Source organism: Sturnira hondurensis, unplaced genomic scaffold, assembly GCF_014824575.4.
Source record: "Sturnira hondurensis isolate 20B ecotype Veracruz unplaced genomic scaffold, ASM1482457v3 Scaffold0006213, whole genome shotgun sequence".
Classification (NCBI taxonomy): Eukaryota; Metazoa; Chordata; class Mammalia; order Chiroptera; family Phyllostomidae; genus Sturnira; species Sturnira hondurensis.
The window spans coordinates 5,575,031-5,589,334 of record NW_028078844.1 but is presented as its reverse complement, the minus strand read 5'-3'; positions in this window follow the sequence as shown (position 1 = coordinate 5,589,334).

Here is a 14,304-nt window from a genome sequence, read left to right as displayed (position 1 = left end):
AATTGGTTTAGTTTTTTCCAAGAAGCAGATGACAAGGAGGAATTAAAACGTAAAGACTCTATTAGGGAAAAGATTTGCATGGAAAAAAACAGACAGAAAGACTGGGAGAGCCATCAGACTCTGATACAAGCGGACCTAAGTGAGGCAGAAAGAGAGAAAAAGGGTGGATGGAAGCATACTAGACTGCCAGGTTTTATAAGAAGGTTTGACAGAGGACCTTAGGGGGTCCTCAAGGCAAATCTGACCCCCAGAGGAACACTGCTTCTCCCATGGTTGAGTCTGCTTTGTATCCCTGCAGTGGTGGTCATTGCCAGAATAAGCTCAAGGGAGGAATGTCTTCTAAACCAGTGCAGGACTAGGTTCAGAATTCAGCTCTGTGAGACTGTTGCTCACTGCTGCCCACTGCTGCTAAAGGTCAGCCAGGCACATTCTCACAGCTGCCACAGGAAGTACTTTTCCTGCTAGCTTTAATGGTCCTGTAGCTGTTCTCAACTTCGTTGTGCTTAAATATCAAAAATAATACTAGTTAAATTATAAATTTTTGGCCCCTGACCATGAATTTAGATTTTTATGAGTTAAATTTTATATATATATATAATTCAAGCTAACAGCTTGAAATTGGCGATGGCAGGAGTATTTACACCACAAAAGAAAAGGTAACTGATATTTAAACACCTGCTTTTAAAAAAGTTGTTTACCAGAACACCACGGATTGGAATAATGGATATAAAGTACTTAGCATACTTCCTGGCCCATTATAAACATTCAATAAAGTGTTATTATTATTGCTAGAAAATTATACTGTCTATAATTTTCTATATATATATATATATATATATATATATAATGTGTGTATATATATATACACAGACACACAGAGAGAGAGAGAGAGAATTTAAAATTATAAGATTATTATAATCACCTTACATCCTTGGGAATATATTGTATAAATAATAAGACTGACCTCAGCGACCAGAGGGGAGAGGGGAGGGAATTTCAGGGGAAATAGGGGAGGGATTTAGAGGAACAAATATAAAGGATACATGGACAACAACTAAGAAGGGTGGAAATGGGAGGGAGGGGGGAGCACAGGGGGTGGGATGAGATGGGAGTAATAGAAAACTGTACTTGAAAAATAATTAAATAATCGTTTTAAAAAAAGACTGACCTTTGGGACTTACATGGGAAAATACAGCAACAATAAACCCCAGCTCTGTGTTTGGTGCCATTGCACTCTTAGGCCCATGCGTGTTTTCCATCTGTCTCACTACATTTACTCCCACCTGGTTTTCATTTCACTGCCTGTACCCGAGCAGTACTCCTGGGGAGTGAGTTTCATTTCCCTGTTTTTTCCCCACCAGTTTCCTTCTTTCTTTCCAGTGATCTTGCTTTTCCTATATTTATTGTTTTGATACCATCATTTTATCCACAAATCTAGTGTTTTTTTCTCTTTCTATTTTTCAGTGCTACCATATTAACCCAATTTTTTTACAAAAAAAGTTATTTTTGCAATTATTTCATTAATGGCCTTCTGATTTTCAAGATTATTGTTTTCCCTACTTCACCTAAAAAAGAGCTTTCTTGATATCTAAGATGGATTATACAAATTTCCTACTCAATATATTGGCATTCTAGTGTAGACTTATAATTTCTTTCTACTTGGCATGTGTGTGTACACATATATACACACACACCTGTATGTATATTCTACTTAGCATATATAGATCAATATTTCTTAATGTGTGTCTTATAGAAAACTATTTAATAAGGGTTACTGTAGTCAAACATTTTTTGCAAATGATAGGCTGAACAAAAGTTGACAGCTTACTTTACTTAAGTCTTCAGCCCCTTTAATATGCTAATGTGCAAGTGGATTTATAGGAGTGATACACAATATGATATTTCAAGATTAGTGGTCTGCAGAAACACTTTTGTAAATATCAGTCAGATATTTCTCCTGCCATTCCCCACAGGAACTAAAGCCTTCAAATGCACCTCCTCTCCACATCCTCATCTTGATTCAGGTGTTTTTGTTTAAATATAAGATTGACTGAGATACAGAATGTGACTTTAAGTTTATGACACTGACTCAGACAAACTCTCTTATTTCTATTTATGGTTTTAGTAACTCTGAAAAGCTTTTTGAAAATTACCAGCCAATAATGACATAGGCTTGATTCTTTATTGATCTTTTTATCTATAGCCAATGAAACTTCTTGATTCTACTTCATTTAGCACTTTTTCAATTGGTTCACTTGGTTAATTCTTGCTTCTCCTTGAAGACTATGCACATATCAAGAGTGCTTTCACAATTTATTTATGCTCTATATTGTACTCAGCTGACTGTAATGTGTGATGTATGAGTGGGGTTTGCTAAATTGGGAAGAGGTGGTTTGGGAAGTTGCAGGAAGAGTCAACAGTCAGAAATGTAAGTAGAGGAAATCAGAAATTGAGAAGGTAGGACGCAATGTCTACCTAAGCAGAAAGTAGAATGAACAGAATGATGAGTCTACAGTGCGCAATGGATCACATGAATATTTCTGTAATGTGGGTACTTGACCAGCTTCACTTTGTATTTCATCGTCAATTCTTCCACTGTTCACAGACATTCACTAATCACAACACATAGGAGATAAGCTTTTCTCTATAGTAGTTCCAAATATTTCAAAACAATGAAGCTCACTAAAGCCTGTCATGACTTCATTTCTCCCAGAGAACAACCTCTGTCTCTGAGTTTGATCCCAGACACAAAGGTTCTGTTTTTAGTATACCATAAAGAGACACAACCTCCCTCTATGTATAGTAGTTGTAAAATGCTATGCCCTGGCATGTGCAGGGGCTTTAGGGAGAGTACCAAGACAAAGTAAAAGAGTTTTTAGATGGAATAGTTATATGTGAAAAAAATGGTTAACATATACTTGACCAAATATATTTTTAAATGAAAACTAGAAATTATTACAACTTCAATGTGTTATCCCCATAATAGCCTAGCCAATAGCAGCAGTGTCTATGTGATAAGATCCTCAAAAAAAAGGTGAAGCAAAAGTCACTTAGTAAGTGAGGAGTTCTGTATAACAGTTCTAAAAACAGCAAAAGGTCCATTTTTTGCATTTCAGCTCATTTGATTTAAGAGGCTAATGGTTAATAAGGAGACTGCTAGATAACCTTCAAAAGTTTTTCTAGTTTTAATGTAGAGACATTGGAATTATGAAGTACTTGAGACTATTATAAACTCACACAAACTCTATGTGAAGTGTTATAGACGAGATGAAGTTAAGAATGTAGTATTTGACAGAAAACCAATTTCCAGCTTCTGTCTTCTACTCTTTGCCCAATCCCCAAATATATTCATATCCAACCACTGGGTGCAACTGATAGTGAAAGAGAGAGAGATTTAGTCAGGCCATGGAACTAGCTGCAAATGATGAGACCAATAGCCCATCCTGCTAACCTATTAATTCTGGTCACAGGGAAGGCTTCCAATGAGCTGGGTTAAACCATTTGCGAAGACCCTTTTTCTTGAACTGGAAATGGTTAGAGCTAGTAATAAAAGTGCATTGAAAGGTCATTATTCCCTGAGATTTTACTCATATTTTGTGTCTCACACATTTTGTAGTGAACAGAGGCTCATCAGTAATGAGCTGAAGGAGTAGAAAATGCTATTGGTGGAGCTTTTGTTTTTCAACACAGCCTTACATATGCTTCTCATGGTAAGACTCAGCTTCAAGAAACTGAGACCATGTCAATAACTTTGACCTCAATCAGTGAATGAAAGAACCCTGGGAAGAGCTGTGGAGTCCTTTGCTCTAGACCCCTCCTCATGAGTGAAATATAGGAGCAGATAAAAAGAGGAAGGAGCATTGATCTCCATTACAGCAGAGGACAGCATTCAGTAGAAATGAAATGTTATTTATTAAATCTTTTCTTACAACCATCCAGTTATTTTCTTATAGAATTATTGTAAAACAATTAAAGCAAATTATAACAACCTAAAATTAGCACTTTCACACCACGTTTCTCCGTATAAAGTGGTCGCATGTATGAAGTCCTAAGGCAATCTATAGTATTCTACTGAATACAAATGTTTTTCTTTATACATATGGAGAGAGTGACAGAGAGAAAGAAAGAGCAACCTCCTATACACAGAGGATAGAAAAATACCTGGGAAATGAATTGTTATGAGTTTAATTACTATCTCAAACATGATGGTGTTAAGGTTAAAATGAAATCTTTGAATAAGTATCAGACCATGAAATGGAGCCCTTTGGATGTTTAGCTATTTCTAATTCACACAATCAGAGTACCAAGAGGTACAAATGTTAGAAATATGATGCCAAGGGACTCAGTTATCCTGTGACCTCCACAGTATTGCATTTGGCTTGAGGAAGGAGGGTGGACACTTATAACTCACAGTCTCCTGAAAGACAACAAAACCTATTAAATTTATGCTTGTATAGACCCCATCTCCTATTTTTCTTTTGGTCCCTCCATAGAACCTCTCAAAGTCCCAGCTCAAGTTTATTTAGGACTCACAGGAACTTTTGATGGAGGCTGACTTTTGTTCTTAAGTGAAGTTGTACTACTTCAGTCTATACAATAATTGTCCCTTGGATCACTGGCACTTTGAGAAGCAGGAAAGACTTCAGAATTGTTGCATACGTGTAATGATAATAACAGATAACACACAGGGTTTACTTACTATGTGTCAAGATTTTTACATGTAATAACTGATTTAAGCCTCATTACAACATAATGCAGTAAATTTCCTTATGATCCTTATATTCCATTTGAAACAAGTGGGCAAAGACCTTACAAAAGGTAATAAAGTTCACAAATCTAGGAAGGGGAAAGGGCTGAGCTGGAACTCATTGTGTGTTGTTTCTTTTTAAACATGTGATATACAGCCTTATAGATGTTCAAACCATGGCAAAGCAATGTGTCAATAATTTGGGGGTGTTGTCACAAAAAAGATAGAGTTTAGAGGAAGACTACAGCTGGCTACAGAGGACATTAACCTCTACTTCATTAATTATTCATGTGGTAAAGTAATACATGAATAGTTTTGCCAGAACAGGTTCCCTTGGAAGAGTGGTGGAAAATAAACTTCAATAAATATGTAAAGGTTGTAAATCAGGCCTGTTTATACCATGCTAAAATGTTTGCCGTTTATCTTGTACATCATCAGGAATAATTAAATAATGATTCTAAAGAGTGTTGGTGCCATTTGGTGGAATCAGAAGATAAATCTCTGTTGGGAAAAGTCTTGGAAGGAGAAGTGAAGGTAAGAGGAACTAGTTTGAAGGTTGTCCATGTAAATCAGGGATTTAATGATGAGAGTCTACACTACAGATGCTAAAAGGGAAAACCAAAAATTATGGGTGTGTAGACTTTCATGAAAAAAATATTTTATTATTTTCCTCAAGTCAATACATAAACTGTGCCTGATATCCCCATTATTTAAAGGTCAAGTAATTAATAGTATCATTTGTAATTCAACTTTTGAAATACAGTGGTGAAAATCCATTTAGGTTCATACACTCCGCTTCTCTCAATCAATTCCTGATTTGAAGCCTGTATTATCCACTAGCTGTACTAATCTCTCCAAGACCCATTTCATAGATCTTCACTAAAATCATTTTAAAAGGGTTGAACCAATCATGATGAAAGGGTCAAGTGTATAAAATACTCAAAGACATGGCTTCATCCCTCTCTTCTAAGTGTATAGTTTTTGTGTTTTTTTGAGAAGCCATGCGGAAAAGTAATGTGAAGAAAAATTTTGTATTTATCTTCAAAAGTATAATAAAATAACCCTGGCTAGTGCGACTTAGTGGATTGAGCACCAGCCTTTGAATCAAAGAGTCACCGGTTTGATTCCCCATCAGGGCACATGCCTGGATTGAGGGCTAGGTCTCCAGTAGGGGGTACACAAGAGACAACCACACACTGATGTTTCGCTCCCTTTCTTTTTCCCTCCTCTTCCCTGTCTAAAAAGTAATGAATATAATCTTTTTTAAAATGTATATTAAAACACATTAATGCGGTCTTTGAGAGTGCATTTTCCCAATTGATCAGTTGGAGCTAGTTCATGTCTGTGTTCAGTAAGCCCAAATATATGCCAACCTCACTCAACACACAGCAGTTCTTTCTAGAGCCTGGGAGCTACCATCTCTATGGCTGCTATTGGCTCCTTGTCAGCCCCAGGAGTGGAATATCTGCCAAGGGTCTTCTTTGCTTGTTTTCAGCTGCTTTGCTGCTATTTCTGTATTACAAGCATCTGGAAAGACCAACACTTCACTCTGGACCAATGTTGACTACTGCAGTTATTGACATAAAACCCATCTGCCCTCTGCCACTACTACTGGTATAAACACATCTCTCATGATCTTCCTGTTTCTTGGGCTTATATAAAACCAGACACTTTGATAGGGCTAATAGTCCTTTCCTTCTTTGGGCTTGGTGTTTGCCTAATGGTTCTAATATTGCCAACCTAATATCTGTTAAAAAGCCATTATTACTCTTGCAACAAAGCAACCTATTCTTTTTTTTTAAGGTGATATTATTTTACTGTTCTTCTCTGATGCAAGTAACATATTTAGTCAAAAACAATTCTCAAAGAGTAAACAAAAATGATTTTACCATTTGGGTGCTCATTCTTTTTTTTCATTTTAATTTCTATTTAATTCTTGTTCAAGTACAGTTTTCTGTCTTATATTCCCAGCCCCTCCCCCGCAGAGCTCCCCATCTCCCTCCTATTTCCGCCCCCCACCTTAGTTATTGTCCATGTGTCCTTTATACTTGTTCACATGAGTCCATCCCCTTTTCCCCTATGATTCTCTCCCCTCTCCCCTCTGGACCCTGTCAGCCTGTTCCGTATTTGAGTGTCATTGGTTATATTTTGCTTGCTTGTTTGTTTTGTTGTTTAGATTCCTGTTAATGGTGATATCATATGGTATCTGTCTGTCACTGCCTGGCTTATTTCGCTCAGCACAATGCTTTCCAGTTCCATCCATGATGTTGCAAAGGGTAGTAGTTCCTTCTTCCTTTCTGTAGCATAGAATTCCATTGTGTAAATGTACCATAGCTTTTTGATCCAGTCATTTACTGATGGGCATCTAGGTTGCTTCCAACTCTTGGCTATCGTAAATTGTGCTGCTATGAACATCGGGGTGCATAGGTTCTTTTGGATTGGTGTTTCAGGGTTCTTAGGATATGTTCCTAATAGTGGAATTGCTGGATCAAAAGGCACGTTCATTTTTAGTTTTCTTAGAAAATTCCATACTGTTTTTCAATAGTGGTTGTACCAGTCTGCAATTCCACTAACAGTGAACTAGGGTCCCCTTTTCCCCACAACCTCTCCAGTGCTTGTTGTTTGTTTCTTTGTTTTTGATAGCCATTCTGATTGGTATAAAGTGGTATCTCATTGTGGTTTTAATTTGCATCTCTCTGATAGCTAGTGATATTAAGCATCTTTTCATGTGTCTCTGGATCCTCTGTATGTCCTCCTTGGAGAAGTGTCTGTTCAAGTACTTTCCCCATTTTTTAATTGGTTTGCTCATCTTCTTTGAGTGGAGTCGAGTGAATTCTTTGTATATTTTGGAGATTACACCTTTGTCTGAGGTATCATTGGCAACTATGTTTTCCCAAGCTGTTGTTTCTCTTTTTATCTTGATACTGTTTTCCTTAGCCATGCAGAAGCTTTTAATTTTGATAAGATCCCATTTGTTTATTCTTTCCTTTATGTCCCTTGCTCTAGAGGACGTATCAGTAAAAATGTTGCTGTGTGGAATATCTGAGATTTTCCTGCCAATGTTCTCCTCTAGGGTTTTAATGGTTTCACAGCTTATATTTAGGTCTTTTATCCACCTTGAATTAACTTTGGTGTATGATGTAAGTGGGTGCTCAAGTTTCATTTTTTTGCATGTAGCTGTCCAGTTCTCCTAACACCATTTGTTGAAAAGGCTATCTTTACTCCATTTTATGTTATTGCCCCCTTTGTTGAATATTAATTGACTGTAGAGAGTTGGGTTTATTTCTGGGCTCTCTGTTCTATTCCACTGGTGTATGAAAGCAACCTATTCTTTAACATAAGAGATTTTATGACCCTGTTACTGCTTAGCCTCCTGGTGCCATCCAGTTACAATAAAGTGTTTACAATTCTGAAATCCCAATAGATTTATGCACCTCTAAAATTTAGCATGTGCAGTTTTTGTACACACAGTCTTTTCTTTTTTTCCTTTTGTTATCTCTGGTTCCTTAGTTGTTGTGGTTTATTGTGTCCTAATATACATACTGCTTTCTCTGAAGTATTCCTGACCACCAGCACCTTAATTCCTATATTCTGTACTTTTTTTATCAATCTGAATTATAGGAAATATACAGCTTTACAGCTTGGCATTAAGGATTTCACAAACTGAGTTCAAATCGAGATATTGCCACTCAGCTATGGAAACTTGGAAAGTTATTTTATCTCTTTCAGATTTATCTTCTGTAAACTTGGAAGAATAATCCATAAATTACAGATTGACAGTAAAAGATTAATTGAAATATACATATAAAAGTTATACATACTTCCTGGACCTGTGATTTTTTAAAGTAGTAATCTGTCCTCTTTTTTAATGGCTATGGACAACCTTTGTGCTGTCTGGCAATAAACCTCAGCTCTTTCGAGAGCAGCCCCTCTGCTGGGGCTGGTTAAACAGCTCCTTGGTGCTGAGGCATATATATTCCAAATTCTTTTGAGAATGTTTAACCAGGAGAAGCAAATTAAGCAGTACCTGCATTTAAACACTTTTGACTACCCAAATCCTCAGCTGCACAGTGAAAAACTTCATTGGTACAGCCCTGACATACTGGGCTGTTTCAGGTAAACAAGGGGCCCCAAGTGTTCAGGGAGGCATGAAGGCATTTGCTTATGCCCTTTTACCAAGTGCACAATTTCATGTTCACATGGCTTTATGTTTTACTAAAATATTACCCTGTATCATCCTTTAATTTTGCAGCATGGAAGACACACAAGCTGATTATTTGGAATGTGCAGATATGATGTCCACTGCCTCTTTTACCTCCAGGAAGGTAAAAAACTCAGTTCTTGAGTAGTGCTGGTAGCCTGTGATTTTTATGTGGTTGCCTACAGAATCCATCTCCATTAATTTTCTGTTCAAAGAAAGAACCACTAAGAAGTCACATAACTTCCAAATTTCATTTCCAATGGAAACCGTGTTAAAATAATACATCACCATTAAGCAGAAGGTTGCACTAATGTCATTAGAGGGAGAGGTGTTTTGCTGCAGATAAAATTGTTTGATGTTGATAAGGTATTTGCTTTTCCTGAGGACATAAGCAGATAAATTTCTCTTGTAGCTAATTAGAGACCTTTAAAATCAAGTTTGACTTAAATTAGTAGATATTAGTGAAAAAAATCAGCAATGAGCTTGAAATGCCACCAATGTGTTGTGATGAACTTTTAAGTGATGTTTTAAATATAAGCAGATTGTTTATTTTAAGAAATCTAGGAAGCAAATAAACATTCACCATCTCTGCCTTAGAAATAAAATACTTCTCGGATATCTCCATGCAACAAACCAAATCTTTCACCTCAGTAAAAGGAGGATTCATTCTTTTATAGTCCATTTCAAGAAATTTAGTTTGACGAAATAGATGGAATCTTACTTCTGTTCTGACAACACTGTAGAACAGGACGGATATATTCAAAGGTTACTTGTAGTTAAATGCTTCAAACGTTTCTCTCTGGGCCTTAATCTTTTATGAGTATGCGCTAAGGTTTTTAGCAGTTAGCCTTTTACACAGAGATGTGAGGTTATTTTGAAGATTTGTTTTCAAGTTTTGAGAACAAATTTTTAAAACAGAGATGTAATGTTATTTTGAAGATTTGTTATCAAGTTTGTATAACAAATCTTCAAAATACTGAATGTATCTCCATGATACTGGTTGAGTAGAGGCCATCCTGGTATCTCTAGCTACAGCCTCACTGTGTTCTGACATGGCTTGATTGTCTGGGCCAGATATAGTGGTTTCATTAAACGTTGGAGATGTGTTGACACGAACTCATACTCCAGCAGTTCCTTGACAAAACAACAAAAACAATAATAAAACCTCAGCTTGCAATAACAATATTAAAGACTATAAAGTGTCTACTAAAAGGATAATACCCAGTTTTTTTTCCTACTTTACTAAAACCAGAAAGAAACAACACAATTTCTGCCTGAAAGTGGTAAATTAACATAAGAAAAAACTTTTGTGATTATGTGCATTGGTTGGTAGACACTTGGATGATTACAAACACAATCGAGACCTCCTGCAATGACCTGTATTCTATTTACCCAAGATTAGGACTCTGAACTATGTGGTCACTTCATGCCCTTTTATATTCTATGGGTTTATTTTTTAGATCACTATTTTTATTATTCCATGGCATTCTTTCTGCCTAAACTTGGATTTTTTATAAGCTAAATGATCTATGTCCTCCCTACCACCACCACTACCATTTGCCAACCCATCATTGTGACAAGGGTAGTTTTATAGCAAAAACCGTAATCGCTTCCAAATGGAAGCACGGGATAATTAGTAAGTGTTTTTTCTACAGAGAGCCTTCCTTAAGCTTAAGGAAGGCTCAATACTAAGAGTTTAGGGAAACACTTACTATTCATTTCTTTCCTACTTTTTTAAGGATGCTTTTCTCTGTAGCAACCCCACATATACTTATAACACAATATTTTCTTTTCCTTATTTCCCACTACCAACCATCCAGGAGACACAGAGTATGCACTAGGATGTCAATTCATCTACAATCTCTCAGAAGCACGAGATCTTTCCTGGTTTTATTTTTCATGTGGAAAAAAGTAAAACAAAATAGCCCTATCCTCCTGGACCCTAACCTCTGAAAATGTTGTTTTTAAATCATGTAACTAATAACACACTTTTATTAATGATGACTCACAAAAAATTCACTAAATTCTGGTGAATAAGCTGTTGTTAATATTCTTGGAGATCCAGCTACACATGCATGTTTAAGAAACTTGGCCCTAACCCAAAGGACTGGCTTTCACAGAGCAGCTGAATGTGGCAGGTCTCAGTGGAGACCTAAGAACAGTGTACTCATCTGTACTTAGCAACTCCAAAACCAGGAACCAGCAACTTTGAAATGAATGTTTAAACTTTTTAAAAATATATTTTATTGATTATGCTATCACAGTTATCCCATTTTCCACCCTTCATGCCCCTCCACCCTGCACACCCTCTCCCACCCACATCCGCTCACCCTTGAGTTCATGTGCATGTGTTATACATATAAGTTCTTTGGCTTCTACATTTCCCATACTTTTGTTACCCCCCCCATGTATTGTCTACCTACCATCTATGCTACTCATTCTCTGTACCTTTTCCCCTTCTCTCTCTCTTTCCCACTCCCCTGTTGATGACTCTTCATGTGATCTCCATTTTTGTGGATCTGTTCCTGTTCTATTGTTGGCTTAGTTTGTTTTTGTTTTTGTTTTAGGTGTGGTTGTTAATCATTGTGAGTTTGCTGTCACTTTATTGTACATAGTTTGACCTTCTTTTTCTTAGATAAATCCCTTTAACATTTCATAAAATAAGGACTTGGTGATGATAAACTCTTTTAACTTGACCTTATCTGAGAAGCAATTTACCTGCCCTTCCATTCTAAATGAAAGCTTTGCTGGATAGAACAATCTTGAATGTAGGCCCTTGCCTTTCATGACTTGGAATACTTCTTTCCAGCCCCTTCTTGCCTGTAAGATCTCTTTTGAGAAATCAGCTGACAGTCTGATGGGAGCTCCTTTGTAGGTGACTGTCCCCTTATCTCTTACTGCTTCTAGGATTCTCTCCTTCATTTTAATCTTGGCTAATGTAATTATGATGTGCTTTGGTGTGTTCCTCCTTGGGTCCAACTTCTTTGGGACTCGAGCTTCCTGGAAGTCTATTTCCTTTGCCAGATTGGGGAAGTTCTCCTTTATTATTTATTCAAATAACCTTTCCACTCGTTGCTCTTCCTCTTCTCCTTCTGGCACCCCTATGATTTCGATGTTGGAACATTTAAAGATATCCTGGAAGTTCCTAAGCCTCTCCTCATTTTTTTGAATTCCTGTTTCTTCATTCTTTTCTGATTGAATGTTTCTTTCTCACTTCTCTTCAAACTGTTGATTTGAGTCCCAGTTTCCTTTCCATTACTACTAATTCCCTGTACATTCTCCTTTGTTTCATAGTGTAGCCTTTGTTTCTTTGTTCAATAGTGTAGCCTTCATTTTTTCATCTAACTTGCAATCAACTCTAACCAATTATGTGAGCATCCTGATTACCTGGGTTTTGAACTGTGCATTTGATAGGTTGGCTAAGTCTTCATTTCTTAGTTGTATTTTTTCTGGAGTTTTGATCTGTTCTTTTGTTTGGATCTTTTATTTTTTGTCTTGATGCACCTGTTATGTGGTGAGGGGCAGAGCCTTAGATATTCTCCCAGACAGGGTAACCTCTACATTGCTGGGTTGTGATGCTGTAAATGAGGATGGGGTCTGAGAAAGAACAGTGGCACTTGCTCCACTCTCTGCCGGATTTCAGTCACTTCCCATTATGCACAAGCAAATTGGGCCCTTCTGGTACTGATTCCCATGTGGGTGGGTTTGTGTGCATTCTAGGACCCTGTGGGTCTCCCCACAGGTGTGTTCAGTCAGTGATTTGAGTCTTTATTTCCCTGTGCTGGGACCTTGGGTTATGAGGTCCATCCCACTCCTCCTTTGTTTTGCCCGGTTTATCTGTGCACAAATGGTGGACTGCCCCATCTGCCAGCTGCTGCCTTGCTGGTCAGCTGCAGTCTTGCATGCCCCAATCCACAGTCCGCCCCCTCACTGGGTTCACCAGCTACTGCCTGGCCATGAGTCCTCTCCATCCCAGCTGCCCGACTCCACCCCTCCTACCAGTCTGGAAGAATGTGCCTTTAACTCCTTGGTTGTTGGACTTCCATACAGTTTGATTTTCTGTCAGTTCTAGATGTTTTTGTTTTTAAATTGTTGTTGTCCTTCTTTTACTTGTGCAAAAAGGCACAGTATGTCTACCTATACCTCCATCTTGGCCAGAATTGAATGCTTAAACTTTTTATCCTTCAAACTGGACAACACTGCCCTCTCAGATAGTCATCCACTTTTTGTATTATTTGTATTGATTTGTGGGGGTATGCTGCATATTGACCCGTACTTTCCTACAGATGTTTCAAATATCTTTTTCTAGTCAGACCCATATTTTTGAACTTTATTCTGTTGTATAAAATCTTTTGATTTATGACTTAGCCTGTTTTATGTTATTAGTCGTGCTTTCAATATCATGTTTAAAAATACTTTTTTATACTTACGTCATGAAAAAGTTCATGTTACCTAGTAGACCTTTATTTTTTTTTAATTTCTAGAGATATTGAAACTCTAATGTTCAATGAATAAAAGAAAGTTGTAAGGGATAACTGAAGAATATTTCCAAAAATATATAAAAGGCTTTGATGTACAACACAGACACACTCAGTAAAAATACTGAAATATATTCAGGAAGGTACATATCAAAACCATATTGTGTTTAAGTCTAAAGTAGTAGGGAGGCAATAGCACAAAGAGTAATGCCACATTGTTTTATATTTCATAAAAAATACTTAAAGAAAACATATATGGCTAATATTTGCTAATTCCAGATAGTGAGTAACGGCTGTTTGTTATAGTCTCTGTATTTTCAGTTTTTATTAAGATTTGCATTAAATTGGTGAAAAAAATATTTAGGAAATTGGTTTTACTTAAGCCTAAGTTACATTTTCGTGCCTATAATGTAATGAATAGCTCAGAAGAGCTTGTATGATGCTGGAAATCACAGCAGTAACCATAATCGCAATGACTATGACCATTGATTAGTACATATGCTAAACAAGTCTCAAATATTTTTCTTGCCTTGTATTACTTAATCTAATACTGAGATAAATGCTATTATTATATATAAAATTTTATTAATAGAAAATTCCAGGATAAAAAAATAGTTTAGTATAAAAAACCAGTGATTCTGCAAGACTTTGAGAATTAGACCAAAAAAATCTTGCCTTAAATGTCAGCGTAGAAGACAGAAATTCTAAAACTGGCTCCCAAAGATGTTACACCCTAACCCTGAGAGCCTTCACATGTGATGAAATCTCATTCCTGTGATTATGTTGTGTTATGTGGCATAATTAACTTTAATATGGGGAGAGTATCTGAATGGGCCTAACCTAATACATGACTCTCTGTAAAAGCAGTTTTCCCCAAC